The sequence below is a fragment of the Manduca sexta genome, chromosome 17, assembly GCF_014839805.1.
Source record: "Manduca sexta isolate Smith_Timp_Sample1 chromosome 17, JHU_Msex_v1.0, whole genome shotgun sequence".
In the NCBI taxonomy this organism is placed as follows: Eukaryota; Metazoa; Arthropoda; class Insecta; order Lepidoptera; family Sphingidae; genus Manduca; species Manduca sexta.
Genome location: NC_051131.1, coordinates 10250504 through 10265326, shown reverse-complemented (window position 1 = coordinate 10265326; position 14823 = coordinate 10250504). Strand labels below are relative to the sequence as shown.

General features: G+C 32.8%; 1 protein-coding gene across 2 annotated transcripts in view; it reads right to left on the bottom strand.

The window, feature by feature from the left end:
* Nucleotides 1-2613, bottom strand: part of LOC115453110 (ras-related protein Rab-37) — a 61563-nt gene extending 58950 nt beyond the window's left edge. The window contains exon 1 of one of the 2 annotated variants that reach the window (XM_030181793.2): nucleotides 2496-2613. The gene's annotated coding sequence lies outside the window, so the exon portion shown is untranslated. The remainder of the gene's footprint in view (nucleotides 1-2495) is intronic. The other variant, XM_030181872.2, reaches the window with a different exon arrangement.
* Between the last annotated feature and the right edge of the window lie 12210 nt (nucleotides 2614-14823).

The following is a 14823-nucleotide window of genomic DNA, read 5'->3' as shown; positions in this document are numbered from 1 at the left end:
GATGCCGCTTTCTGAAAGCTGATGTTATAGAGATAGTTGTTGGAAAGGTCTTCTCAGGCGTTTGAAGATCATAAGCTCTTTCCCTGCTTTCACAGTCCGATTGATTTGATAGTTGGTATGCTATTTATTGTGTCAGGGATGTTTAAGATATTGCAACCTTGAGCAGATGCTGCCGCATCATAGACTGCGAGATACCCAACTCCTAAGCAACTTAAAGTAGATACTTATAAACTTGTTTAAGCGTTAAGAGGTGGTTGAGAATTGCCTTAATAGCTGTCAAAAACATCGCCGGTTCCTAGTTTAAACCTACTTAAGAGGCAGCATGGCGGGTTTTGACTTACAACTGATCGAGTAAATTTATGTTTTAACTAAGCATAGGTTTGCGTAATTTTTATAAGACTGATAGTGTATAGCTAACTCATAAGAATGGTCTCAAAGTCGTCTATATTTACCCTGGCATGGGTCGGTATCATACCGCGGAGTGAATTATGATTGAAGTTAACCCACAGATGGACTGAACTTGGATAATTTTAATATGTGCAATCACACCGCGGAGTGGATTATGATTAAAATTAGCACATATGGACTATACTTGGATAAAAAAAAAATCATTTGTGCACGGCAAAGCGGCCCTACCGCACCTGATGGAACGTATAGAATCCAATAGGATGTCGACTGACGAGAGATGATTGCTCCACGGCATTCGACACAATTATGCCGGCCTGTTGGAATCAGATATACACATGCTGATCCCGGAACGCGACACACTTGCGTGGGCCACTATAGCTGGTTTTAACACCTTGTGTACAGCGGTCGCTATCCGGGCGGATATAAAATATATCCTACCACCAGCAATTACAACATATGCTATATTTTATGCTAGAAAATTGTACAACGACACTGTTATACCGAACTTTCCTACTAAAGATCTCTATACCCAAAAGCAGACTTTCTTTTTTTTTTTTATTACACACAAAACAGGTTATAATCGGGTACGCGTTGTATACAAAGTAACTTAAAGTTTTTAACATAATTATAACCCAAAACTTGTGTTCCGGAATGAATATTAAGTATTAACGAGATAGCAAAGGTGAGATTATCTAAACGTAACTATTAATGCTAACTACACTGGGTTATACCAATGTTAAGTTTCAAAGGTAAATTTTTTTTTTTTTTTTTTTGTTTTTTTATTTGCGCGCAAACTAAGCCGTGAGGGCGAGTTAGTATTACAAAGTCTTTAGTACGTCGGTAGTAAAAGACTGGGTACATCTGGCAATCTCTGCGAGATCTATTAGGGTGACAAATGACATTAATAAAATAAACTTCAATGTTCCTTGTTCAGTCGACGTCGGACTCAAAAGTATTTAGGGAGTTTACACGCTTTCGTTTCTTTTATATCAAAAGGGTCCCAGCGTAAAATTATCATTAAGTCTACTTATCTGTTTTATTGTACTACGTTTAGCGGAATATTTTTTTAAGTCCGTGATATTTAGCGCCTTGGATTTTTTATAATACATGTATATTTTATCATGGCGGATTGATTAGCCAATTTTAGTGCTCATAAAATATATACGGAACCTACTATGCGCGATTACTGTTCGCACTTGGCCAGTTTTTACTAGCACTAAAATGTCGCCAGTGTCAAAATAACCGCACGAGACCCGACGTCCTAACATTTTACGAGTCGGATTAACACCAAGTCAAAAATGGAACGGATCTCAGACAATCTTGATTTTTCTCGAAGATTTTTGAAGCTATAATCACGCTATCTATAGAATTCGGAATTTTGTTAACTATGCTATCCTTATTAGTTTCCCCCTTTTTATAATGGGACCTTGGACAAGTGGCCCATGATACCAGAGGACCCGTTGATGCGTTCCCAGTTCGTCCGTTTCGTGGTAAAAAACAGAAAAATAATATATTACAAAATTAAATCTACCATTAGAAATAAAAATCACTGTATGACCGTTCAGAGCCGTATAAAATCCCATCTATTGTCCATTGAAACAAAACCTACTTTTCCATTAACACCTAATAGAATTCGAACAAAGCTTGTGTGTGAAACGTTCGACTGGAACAATCGGTAAACAGTTGACGTAACGCTAATTAAATGCTTACATTGGGCATCCTCACGTTGAAATGGGAACTTAATCGCCTTGTCCGGTAATGGAATATTTGTATTAGACTCGTTGGATTGAATGGATAAAAAAAGTATTGTAGAAGTTTTGAAATTCGAATTATTTTTAAAAGTTAAAATGTAATTTCATTTAAAGAATCATTGAGATCTTCAAAACGTAAGCATATTTTTATAACGGGACAAATTTACGCCTCAATTATTTTACGTTAATTAAAATTAATAAAATATTACTCAAGCATATTTCAATAAATTATTTTTTTTATAATAAAAATGTTTATGAAGCAGTCAATGTAAATTAATTTTATCATAAAATTTTTTCTCGACGATAATAGAAATTTATAATAAAAGATCTACAGACACATGCACACACACAGACCAGTTTCTATTTCACACTTTAATACCGAACTTCGCAAATAGCGCGCAAACTTTGAGCGCTTCCCGCTCGCGACGGGTGCGTCCCGAAGTCCTGTGCGAACTGCTCTGACTGACTCTCCCGACCCGGGGATCCCCCCGTACCTCTCCGGGCGCCCTTGCTCCCGTCGCTCTGGATACGAGCCTTTGTACTCCAGCAAATTGGATGCGGTTTAGCTTCGAAACGCTTTGATAAAAACTAGTGTAGAGTAAAGGTAAAGTCAGGTATGCTTCTTAGGGTTTTTTTCTTAAAAATACTTAATTCATTATTTAGGTAGAGGGAAAAGCCAAGAATTTATTAAACTATTCCTCAGATTTATTATACTTATTTCCATACGTTTCATATAACCGAAGATCTCTCAGTGACTATAACACTTGTTCAAAAAAGGCTAAATTAAACCTTGTTACATGTTTAAGATGATCAAAATGATATAAGTGAATAAAATAACTCCTTTAGATGCTAAATTAAAGATCGATGCGCAAGCGATGCTGTAGACATACCTACTAAAGTTACTTTATAATTAAAGCAGTCTCATCAGAATCTACAGGAAATACAACTCTACATCTAGGGGATAAGGGTCATAGCAGGAATTATTCTTCCAAAAAAGGAACAGTGAAACATATGCAAAACAGAATTGGTATGTATTTTTCTTGAATCGTAGACGTTGCCTACACAATCACGGCTGATCGCTCTCAGGGGAGCAAACGGAGCAAGCCAAGTTCTTCTTTGTACTTCGGTGGGTTTTGTATCAAAATATATGCCGATCTACACAAATTTAAGTTCAAATTTGAACATTACAGCATGTAAAGGATATTCCCATCGATTTCAATAACACATTTTTTTTTATATTCGGTGGAAATTACATTTTTTATGCAATATATTGGTGTGGACATTTTCTCCTGGAGATTTTGAGACAAATTGCCAATTCAGTCTTACAAACTTGAGGTAAAACATATAGCTAACTAATTAACTCATCGATTTAGTCTCCTGAAATAACATTTAGATATACTGAAATATTTTTTAAATAAATAATAAAGACATACAAACCTTTTTTTCCCAAATGGGTACTAGTGTCGGGCACAAATTCCAGACTCCGATCGGCTAAAAATGACCCAATATCGCTTCGCACGAGATTAGAACCTAAGACATCACAATTCGTATTGTCCTCAGTAGCGAAAAATCATCCTTAATCTAGGCATAGTTATTTCATTTCATATCGTTGGGTGTTGCACAAAGGAGGATTTGTAGAAGCAACGTCAACAATATTAAAAACAGGGTCTGCCAAATGACCGGAACGTGACCAAGATGGGCCCGTGAGGAGATTTAATGCAAATCGTGCTGAGTGTACCTTTCCGCATGCTCTACACATGGTTATTTTGGCACTATTATCACAGGATTTTATTGTGAAGTTGCTCGTATGGCAGACTTTTCCCGGAATAATAATCTTAAAGTTCTATTATCCACCTTTGTGGGATAAAATGGAAATAGGTTAATGATATTTTATTCCTGGTTTCGGTCTTTTTGTGAGGTAATTCATTTTCATATATTTACGAAAATAGTTGAAAAATGTTTGTTATTTATTACGAGAAAAACGCTTGTGGCTTTGTCCAAGTCATGATCTACCCGTGTGACAAACTTCATCCAAATGCGTTCAGTTATTTCTGCGTTTACGTAACAAACACTCATTCTCACAAACTTTCGCATTTTACTGTTGATATGATATTTTATAGGTCTCTAAAAAGTAGTATATTACGTATATTAATTATTACGTCAGATATTATGTAGATGTAATGTATCTAATTAATTACTTATTTTTAAACGAAATTGTAGACCAAAGTAACGCTTATAAGATTACGAAACCACTAACTACAATAAGAAATTCAAGCATTTGTCGTAATTTATTCCTCTAACGCAATTTCCATCTACAAACTAGAAATTAGATTTATACATAATTGTCGTTGTAACAGTATTTGTAGACACACAAATTAAATTCTAGACAAATAACTTAAACATCTCTGAAAAGTGAATCAAACCTTCTTTAACAGATTACAAATTAAAATTTGTAATTTTATTTCATAAAAATCGTTTGGACAAATTAACCGCAAACTCAGTTAATCGGCTGCGTAAATAAAATTCTTGATGATACCTTAATTTCCGATAAGATGTCACGAAATGGAATTAAAATCCGACTTTGTTGTATCTAAATACTTGCGAGCCGCCGTGGAGGAGTGGCGTCTCAGGCTGGAGGCCCCGGCAGCGGGGCTCCGGGCCGTCGCGGTTATGCGGCCTATCTTTACCGAGAGCCCGGACAGCCTGGCTAATCGCTCAGTCCCCCCCCCCCCCCCCTACGAAGGCTGGGCGGTAAAAAAACACTTTCTCCGTGATATAAAAAAAACTTCCAAAATATTGTATTTAGATGTGATAATACCTTGTGTATTTGCTTTGAATAATTTAAAATTACGCTTTCAATAAGAAATTCCGATACTCGTAAAGTTAGTTTTGGTCACATTAATTCCGTCAAAAAGTTCTTGTTGTCACAAACAATAGAGACAGACTGGAAAATAAGGTCAGCTCCAAACAATAGCTTCAAACGATTAAATATGTAAAGTCGATTAACAGCATTTACACGGCTTTAAACAATCAGCGGAATGGACAATAAAACTTAATAATAATCACTTTACAACTTTTGTGGGCTCTGATTATAATTTAAAATTACGAAGGGTTTAATATCGCTAACCCATTGTAAGATCATAGCCAGTGTCACTACTGGACATAATGAGATTTAACTTCTCATGTCTCAGGATGGCGAGCGCAGTGGAATACCAAAAAATACTTTATAATTCAAGGTGTTGGATGGTGTTTCCTCTGTTTATGGGCGGTCGTGTCGCTTACCATCAAGCGAACGGCAAGCTCGTCTCGTTATTCAAAAAAAAAAAAAAGAATTGAACGAAACGTGAGGAAGGTCATGACGTGGTGTCAGTCTTTGTATAACTCTATACCTCTTTGTGAGTATAAAGCATAAGGCATGTGAGATTTGTGTTAATAAAACCACTATGACGGATCACTGTTATTTAATTTGATATCTTAAACATAAACTTAAAGAACTACATTATTGTGGCTGCTCGCCGGCAGCCCGTGACAGGAAGAAGGAAGTGGAGGCGTGTTGCCACAAAAACAAATTAAATTACATATTAACAAATGTTACCCTAAACAAATATAAATGTACCCATTCAACATGCCTCCTTACATTTATATTTTAACTAAATCATATCATACACTACTCATATCAAGACAATAGCTCTATAAACATTACCTTCAGTATAACATATTAATTGTAACTTACTTTTTTTATATTACAATTATCATCTTTTAATTAAACAATTTAAACCAATATTTATCTCAACATAATATCCATCTGAAAGATAAATTACTTTTACAACAACTTTAACATATCTCTAAATTTATTAAATTTATTACTTCCCAATGGTTTTGTTAAAATGTCAGCTATATTTTGATCAGATGCAATTTTTATAACATCAATTAAACCAATTTTAACACTTTCATGAACAAAATGATAATGAACTTCAATATGTTTTGAATTTTTGTGAAATTTCCGTATTTAGCAATAATTTGAGCTCCAATATTATCTTCATATATTTTTACAGGTTTACAATCTTTCTGACAAATCTCATTAATTAAACAAACTATAAATTTAATTTCAGTAACAGCTTCTGACAGCGCAATGTATTCAGCAAATGTAAATGACTTTTGTTACACAATTTTGTTTCTTTGATTTCCAAAATATTACATTCCCAAACAGTCTAATTACAAATCCTGTTGTTGATTTCCTACTGACAATATCTCCTGCAAAATCTGCATCTACATAACAATCTAACATATCAGAATTTATATTCATGTTATAAATTAATTTTATATGTTTTGTTAAGTAAAGATATTTAAGTACTCGCAAAGCATATTTAAAATGTGTCTCATTATAGCAATTTTGGAATCTACTCAAATAATTAACACTGAACGATATATCTGGTCTTGTACCTGAACTAATATATAAAAGTGCTCCAATTAAATTTCTATATTTTACATTCTCATTAATATTACAGTTTTCTAGTTTAAGATTTACTTCCATTGGTGTAGTATATAACTTTGTATTTATTATATTATAACGCTTAGCTAATGATTCTATATATGATTCCTGACTCAGTGTCATGGTCTTATTCTTTTTATAATCATAATCAATATGTATTCCAATGTATTCTTTAACTTTACCCATATCCTTCATAGTAAATTTACTTAACAGTTTGTTTTTAATATTACTCATTACCTTTTCATCTTTACAACATATTAACAAATCATCAACATATAACAAAATGTATACACTCACATTAGTATCCAATTTAAAATATAAACAAAAGTCATATTTACTTCTCTGAAATCCAAGACTAGTTAAAAACTTATTGACACATTCATACCAAGCCCGAGGGCTTTCTTTTAAACCATATAATGTTTTATTTAATTTATAAACTCTATCAGTGCCATCATCATAACCAATTGGTTGCTTTACATAAACTTCAGATAAAATTTTACCATTTAAAAAAGCAGTTTCAACATCCATCTGATGTATATTAAGATTATTTTGACAACAATAAGACAATAACAATTTTAAAGTTTGCATTTTAGCAACGGGTGAATATATATCATCAATAAAATCTTTTTGTTGAAAACCTCTTACTACTAACCTAGCTTTAAATTTATTTTCGGCTTTCTTTCTGTATATCCATTTCACATCTAAAGGCTGTTTGTCTGCTGGTTTACTTACAAGTCTCCAGGTCTCATTTTTGCCAAACTGTTCATCTCACGATTCATAGCCTCAGTCCATTCTTTTGCTTCATCGCTAGTTATTGCCTCCTGAAAATTATCTGGAATCATAGCATCACAATAGTTAACAGTTATACAATAATAACCAAATTCTTCATCAAACCGAGTTGGTGGCTTGATTTTACGCCGATTTCTTGTTTCAATTACTTTATTATCATCATAACTTTCATTTGTTTCAGCATTCAAATCTTCATTAATTTTCTCATTATTTTCTTCTGCATTAGTCTCTTTCTTCTCTTCTATAATTTTCTCTTCCAATTTATTCGGCTGGCTATTACTTTTATCATTTTTCTCTTCTCTATTATCATCGAGACCAATACACATTACATCATCTTCAATTATATCACAATGTCTTGCTACAACTATTCTATTGTTTATTAATACTCTATATCCAACATCTGTATAGCCCATTAGTATGCCAAGCTCGGCTTTCCTGTCCCATTTACATTTTCTCTTTTCCTCTGGTGTTCTAACAAATACTTTACTTCCATATATCCTTAAATTTTCAATGCTTGGCCTTTGTTTGAAAAATATCTCATAAGGCGTCTTCCTTTCTATAGTGCCATTTGTTAATGTTCTATTCTTTAAATAAGCTGCGGCCATAACCACTTCAGGCCAAAATCTTTTATGTACTTTTGCCTCTGCTAGAAGACATCTTGACATATCCATTATTGATCTATTGAACCTTTCTGCTGTGCCATTTAATTCATGCACATATGGCGGACAAGATTTAATCATTATTCCCTTTGATCTTGCAAAGTCAAACACTCTTTTATTAATGTATTCCTTTCCATTATCACATCTCAATTCTTTAATATTTTTCCCAGTTAAATTTTGTATCTCATTAACATACTGCATTAAACAATTATATACTTTATCTTTTGACGGAATACAATAAACTTTTGCCAACTTACTATAGTCATCTATAAAACTTAAGAAATATTTTTCACCATTAAAACCTGTAGTTCTGTGTGGCCCATTTAAATCTGTGTGTACAATTTCTAATATATCCTGTGCTCGTTTTCTATTATTTTTAAATGGCAAGTTATGCATTTTATTTTCAATACATATAGCACATTTCATGTACTTACATTCAATCTCCTTTGGTAATCCTTTCAATAATTCACTTGTACACAGAGTATTCAAATTGTTAAAGTTTATATGACCAAGCATCCTATGTAATTTCTCCTTCACTGTCATACTTGATTTCTTCACTAAATTAGCATGTAATGTACTTGCATTTATATAACCTTTTAATTTATACAGTCTATCTTCTTTCACTGCTATAGCTATAATAGTTCCATAGACGTTATATATTTTTGATTGTCGTCCCCTGGAAACAATTTTATGATTGTCTGTAATCTTTGAATAGCTCAATAAATTTGCTTTCATCTCTTTGACATAGAAAACATTGTTCAAAACAACTTCAGACTTTTTCCATAGACCATAAAATAAGTTTGTATTTTTCCGACCTTTGTAGCTTCTAATATTCTTCCATCACCAACTTTTACTTTAATAGGTTGTTGTAATATTTCACATGAATGATAGTACTCATCAGTATTAATTATATGATCTGTACAACCACTATCTAATAACCAAGTTAAGTGGCCAGACTGCTCAATATTATATATTTTACTTGAAGTTGAAACATTATTATTCTCAATAGTTGCAAGGAAATTATTACCACCACTCTCATTACTGGATTTATTATTATAAGTTCTTCCTCTAATATTTCTTGAATTATAATATGATCCACGTTGATGTCCACGATTATTATTAAATCTAATAAATCCATTTCCTCTACCACTGTTAACATTTCTGTGTCGACAATCTCTTTGCATGTGGCCAGGTTTTCCACAGGTAAAACATTTAAAGTTTTTATTAGGTGATGCAGAACTACTAGTGTGAGCTTTAAAAACATTTGAGTTGTCGCGTGATGGTTCATTACATTTTTCAGGTTCTTTATCCAATGATTTTAACATAATTTTACTTTTCAAATAATCTACAGTTCTGTCTTTTTCTGGTAAGACGTCTATTAGATCTCCAATATGACTGTAATTACGAGGTAAGGCCTTTAACATATAATTTAATTTTTCTTGTTCACTTACCGTCGCGCCGGCTTGTTTTAACTGATTTATTGATTTCTCAAAGTCGTCAAAAATACACTTACTTGCGAATAGTTCGATAATTTTATTGCTTCTACATTGTTGCGACATATAATCTGTAGTGCCGATGATTTCTGCAGGTACATTTCATCAAATTTTGCCAATATTTTGCATGCGGAATCTAAGTCGCATATATATTCGAGTTGCTTGTTGCTTATTGCACTATAAATGTAGTTCGTTGCCTGGATATCCATCTCTTCCCACTTTGCAACATCATCCGAATCATTTTTGATTCGTATGGCAGCTTTCTTTACATTTCTTAAACTCCAAAAACTTAAGTATACGTATTTTCCAGCTACTATAATCCGATCCGTCGAATATTGGAATAACTGCGTCATTGCATTTAGTAAACGCCATTTTTGCTTATTGCATATATAGCACGTTTCCACTTTATTTGCGAAAATATCTTCTTTTCTTCTTTGTATTTGCAGGCAACCACGCTCTGCTACCATGTTAATAAAACCACTATGACGGATCACTGTTATTTAATTTGATATCTTAAACATAAACTTAAAGAACTACATTATTGTGGCTGCTCGCCGGCAGCCCGTGACAGGAAGAAGGAAGTGGAGGCGTGTTGCCACAAAAACAAATTAAATTACATATTAACAAATGTTACCCTAAACAAATATAAATGTACCCATTCAACAATTTGGTTAACTTAAAGTGTTTAATCTTATTGAGATGGGAACGGGAACTCCTTCAATCGTTAGAAGTCCAATGCTGAACATTGGCCCTAAAGATTTCCAGATTAAGATGGGGATCTAATTGCGTACCGTAAAATTTTATTTACCAAAATGTACACAATTTGTGGACAATAATATTAATTACAGGAAACATTTGTTAAGAAATCTAGCTCTACGTAAATTAATTTCGCAGCTAAATCCATAAGCCTTAAGCTTAACAAAGTTTTTCATTTAACGCATAAAATATTTTCTTAAAAAATAAAATGTACGAAATCGTCACAACTTCTTAATGTAAACGTTATGTTGAAACACGGTTTGCGCATCGCAAACGAGAATTCCCACAAAACAAATAAACGGCCAAAGCAAAAATACGTGAAATATGTATCTACGACGGTTAAATTATAACTTGTTGTTTCTTTGTTATAATGATTTCTTAAGTTTACGCGAATGTTAGACATTTAAATTAAACTATTTTACGAATTTTATCGCGGTTTTAGTATTTTATTTTCTCCCGACGTTTCGAAGACTTTGCAGCCTTTAATGTCACTGGGGGGGACTGAGGTGTTGTTCATCCGCAAAGTCAGAGTTACAATATCTACCTACATTCTATAAATATACAACTTTTTAAATTTCTTTGTTATTTCAATCGAATTTTCACTGCAACAGAGCTGTATACAGTTTTAAAATGATATCCACGATTGATAGACATATTGACGTGTTTTTTTTGTAAAATTTTAACTTCTTTAAAAATAACATAGAAACGAGTGCTGATTTGAAATATGTGTGAAATTTTGTGTCGCAAAAAATTTCGCTTAAGTCAATTAGCCTTTTAACTATCGATATGTAATTCAATTTAAATATGGCAGGTTTTTGTTAACCTTCATTCGTGTAAAAGTAATCATAATTGGTCCTTTCCCGAACAACGATAGTCCGTAATATTAATATCTTACAGTGGCGAAAGGTGAAATTTTCCGAAAGGTAAGTCACACACATATAGACACAACATATAGGTACTAATAGGCATAAATGCGGTCTGAAAATTGTTCTGAAGATAATTAGATTCTACAGAAATATTACATAAAGTGAAGCCGGCAGGAATCGTGTTATATGGATCCTTCGCCACTGATATCCTATTGTATTAGTATTGCAATAGGATCCCAATCACCCAAACTGAACCAGTATTATGGGGAATAGTTCAAACTCCTCCATTAGAAGATAGTACAATTTATTATGACCATATTTTCTAATTTTTTAAAATTCATTATTTGCTTACAAGTAAAGACAATTTAAATACAAATTAGGAAAATAACAATAAGTACTAATGTCGCTTTTATCGCTCTAGGCAATATCTTCCAGAAAACTATGGCATGGATATAAAAAATAAGAAAGTGAGAGCGGTCTAGTGAATAGAGTAATAATTTTATTTTATACAATGTATAACTTTGTATAAGTATTATGGATATATTTTAAGCAAATAGTATTTAAAATATAAATAACTGCAAAGCAGAGGTGTAAGACATACACAAAACAACAAAATAAAAGTCAATATTTAGCACAAAACCGTTTAATAAGTTACTTGAGCGTTCATTCAGGAAGTATTGTGAGGCTGCTGTTGTGTGGCCGTCACAAATTCCACACAATATGTGCTATTTGTATTCAGCTCTCCCCCCATATAACATAGAGGTATTAATAAAAGAAAATCGCGAATATGAAATGCTAAAAGCCGTAGTAGAGGAAAGACTAAAGCTTGTTTCACACTATGCTAGTATTTTGAGTTTTTTAGGGCGAGTGGAGAGTATTTTAGTGGTGGTAGTTAGTACTAGTGTACTAACTTACCTAAATATATAATAAAATTTTATGCGGTTTTATTTAAGAAACAATATATGAATGTCTCGGCTTATATAACTTATAACTAGGTATTCCTCGTGGCTTCGCCCGTAGCGCGTAGCGGGAAAAGCCTTTCCGCTACATAAGTTCTTAAAACATTATACGACGCCAACTCCTTAAAAATCCACTATTTCTTTTTGGAGCAAATTACGAAGATAAAATTTTGTCTATGTGTTAGTCCAGGACGCTGTCTGCCCGTGTACAAAATTTTATCAAAATCCATTTAGTTGTTTTTGTGTTTACTTCTTTTGACATACTTTCGTATTTATAATATTAGTAAGGAGTAAGATTTATGGAATATACAAGAATCATTTAAATGTGTATTATGCGGCAAAAAACATAAGTTAATAAAACAACAAATATTTTTTTAATAAATCCTCGTTACTCTAAAACCAATTCAATGACATATTTAATAAGGTTCTTACTGCAACTCGTACGCCGGGATTTAGAGACAACAACCTGTCATGTGTACGAACGGTGCTTACAATCGACCAGTCTTGAGAAAATTAACTTGTCTTCCAGCAATGGATTTTAAAATAGGAAATAAATACGGGCAATAAATCATAGTACATCTTGGTTCCTTAATAAAAAATGTATAAAATTTATATATAAACTAGTTTTAACCGCTTCCAACCGGTTGGTCTGAAAATCTTTTACCGAGAAGTATGACCGACAAGGACCATCCTGCAGCCATTGACGTATATTCTATAGACACGAACGTCTATATATTATAATCTATTTGTTCAAAATCCGAACTAAAACGTCACTGTAATTCATTTGAACAACAAATAATTTTACTTATTTGACTAATATTTTTTATTCAAATCCAGTTTTACACTTAGACTCGAGTTCTTATATCACGGGCACCACTCCGTACACAACCACAAGCTGTCAATATTGACCATAAAGTCTAGTCAGTTTAAATGGATTGCAGTTCAATTCAGTTGAACATAGTGAATGTTCGGAACGCCAAAATTAGTACGTAGTACATATATATCGATGCCTGCGGCTGGTCATGATCATAGCTACCTGTATACCCAGGAATGATTCCATGAACTAACACGCTAGTCAGCTCCGTGAATGATATTTACGTGTTTACAAAAACATACAAATAACAATGACAAATTGTCAGCGCTTGCATGTTGACAAGCCGCGCAGTAATTATTTAATTACATACATTACAGCACATCGGATTTCGTCGAATGCGGTCAGGAATTGTTTGTTTAAATTGAGGTGGAAATGTTTCGAATACTGTTGCTCATTATTTGCACTTATGATTTTAATGTATATTAATATTACAAAGAGGAAAAGTTGGTTTGTTTTTTGGGGCTATCTCTGGAACTATTGAACCAATTTTGAAAATTCTTATATAACAAGCTACATTACTCTTGAGTACTTTAGGCTTTCATCCCGAGAAAATATTTATCCTGGAAAATCTTAACATACAGGCGCAGTCGCGAGCATCTATTTGGATTGTCATACTCATAGGTGGATAAATATATAAAACAATGAAGCGATTCCTTGAATATACGATTTTGTCTCCTTAATTAACGGTCGTCATAATCAGGAATTATACTCCATATTGTACCTAGAATGGTATTTTTAAAACAAACTATCGTCATCATCATCAGCTGCAGGATGTCCACTGATGAACATGGGCCTCCCCCAAAGATTTTCAGATCGACTTATTGAAAGTAGCCCGCATCCAACGACCTCCTACGACTTTTATTAGATCATCCGACAAAATACCCGAATGGAATTAAGAATGTCCACAACTTTTTTGTTTATAAGTCCGTAGGTGAATTTACTTGACCTTTTTTTTAAATGGAAACGAGGAAGGTGACTAACGCCATTATGTCAAGGCAAATACTAACAAAAATCAACTACTATAAATAGAAAAAATACAACCTTAAAAGTCAAGGTATATAACTTTAAAATCCTAAATGTCGCGACCTCAATTTTCATTACACTCTTGGCTTCTTTCATTTGCGTCCAGTGGTTCAAGTTTCCAGTCCGTGGATTATCCATACATTAATAACTTCTATGAAAACAAGTTCACAATTGCGACGTAATTAAAAGTTTAACTCTGTAAAAAAAACATTTTAAAATGAACTAGGTTTCCCACAAAGTACATTAATAATGCTTGTTATAGTATTTTCAAGCAACGACTTTGTTATTTCATTCGTTTAAATATTTTTGTTACTAAGTTTTAACGGAATTAGAATAACATATTTGCTGTTTAAATACATGTTTGTTTTACCTCGAAGCCAGCGGCTTACACAATAACATGCTAATTTGAGATAACCAACAAAGTTAGGTTTACAATAATATGGTTCGTAACGTGTCCAAACATTGTATTAATTAATCTTACTTCAACTCATAACATAATATCTATCATTAATTTATTGCTTAGGACTATGTTCACAAAAGGATTAATATTGTAATTAAATTATTTTTAAATTTCGAAGCTATTTAAAAAAAAACAATGTACAGATGGCCATTGCTTAACTGTTTTAAAAAAAAACCAATAGATGAAAAAGGTTAAAACACAAATAAAACTTTTTGTAATGACTTACATTTTGTTTTTTTTTTTTATCTTAGAATTTTTTTGATACTACTTAAATAAAATATGCTATAAAATAT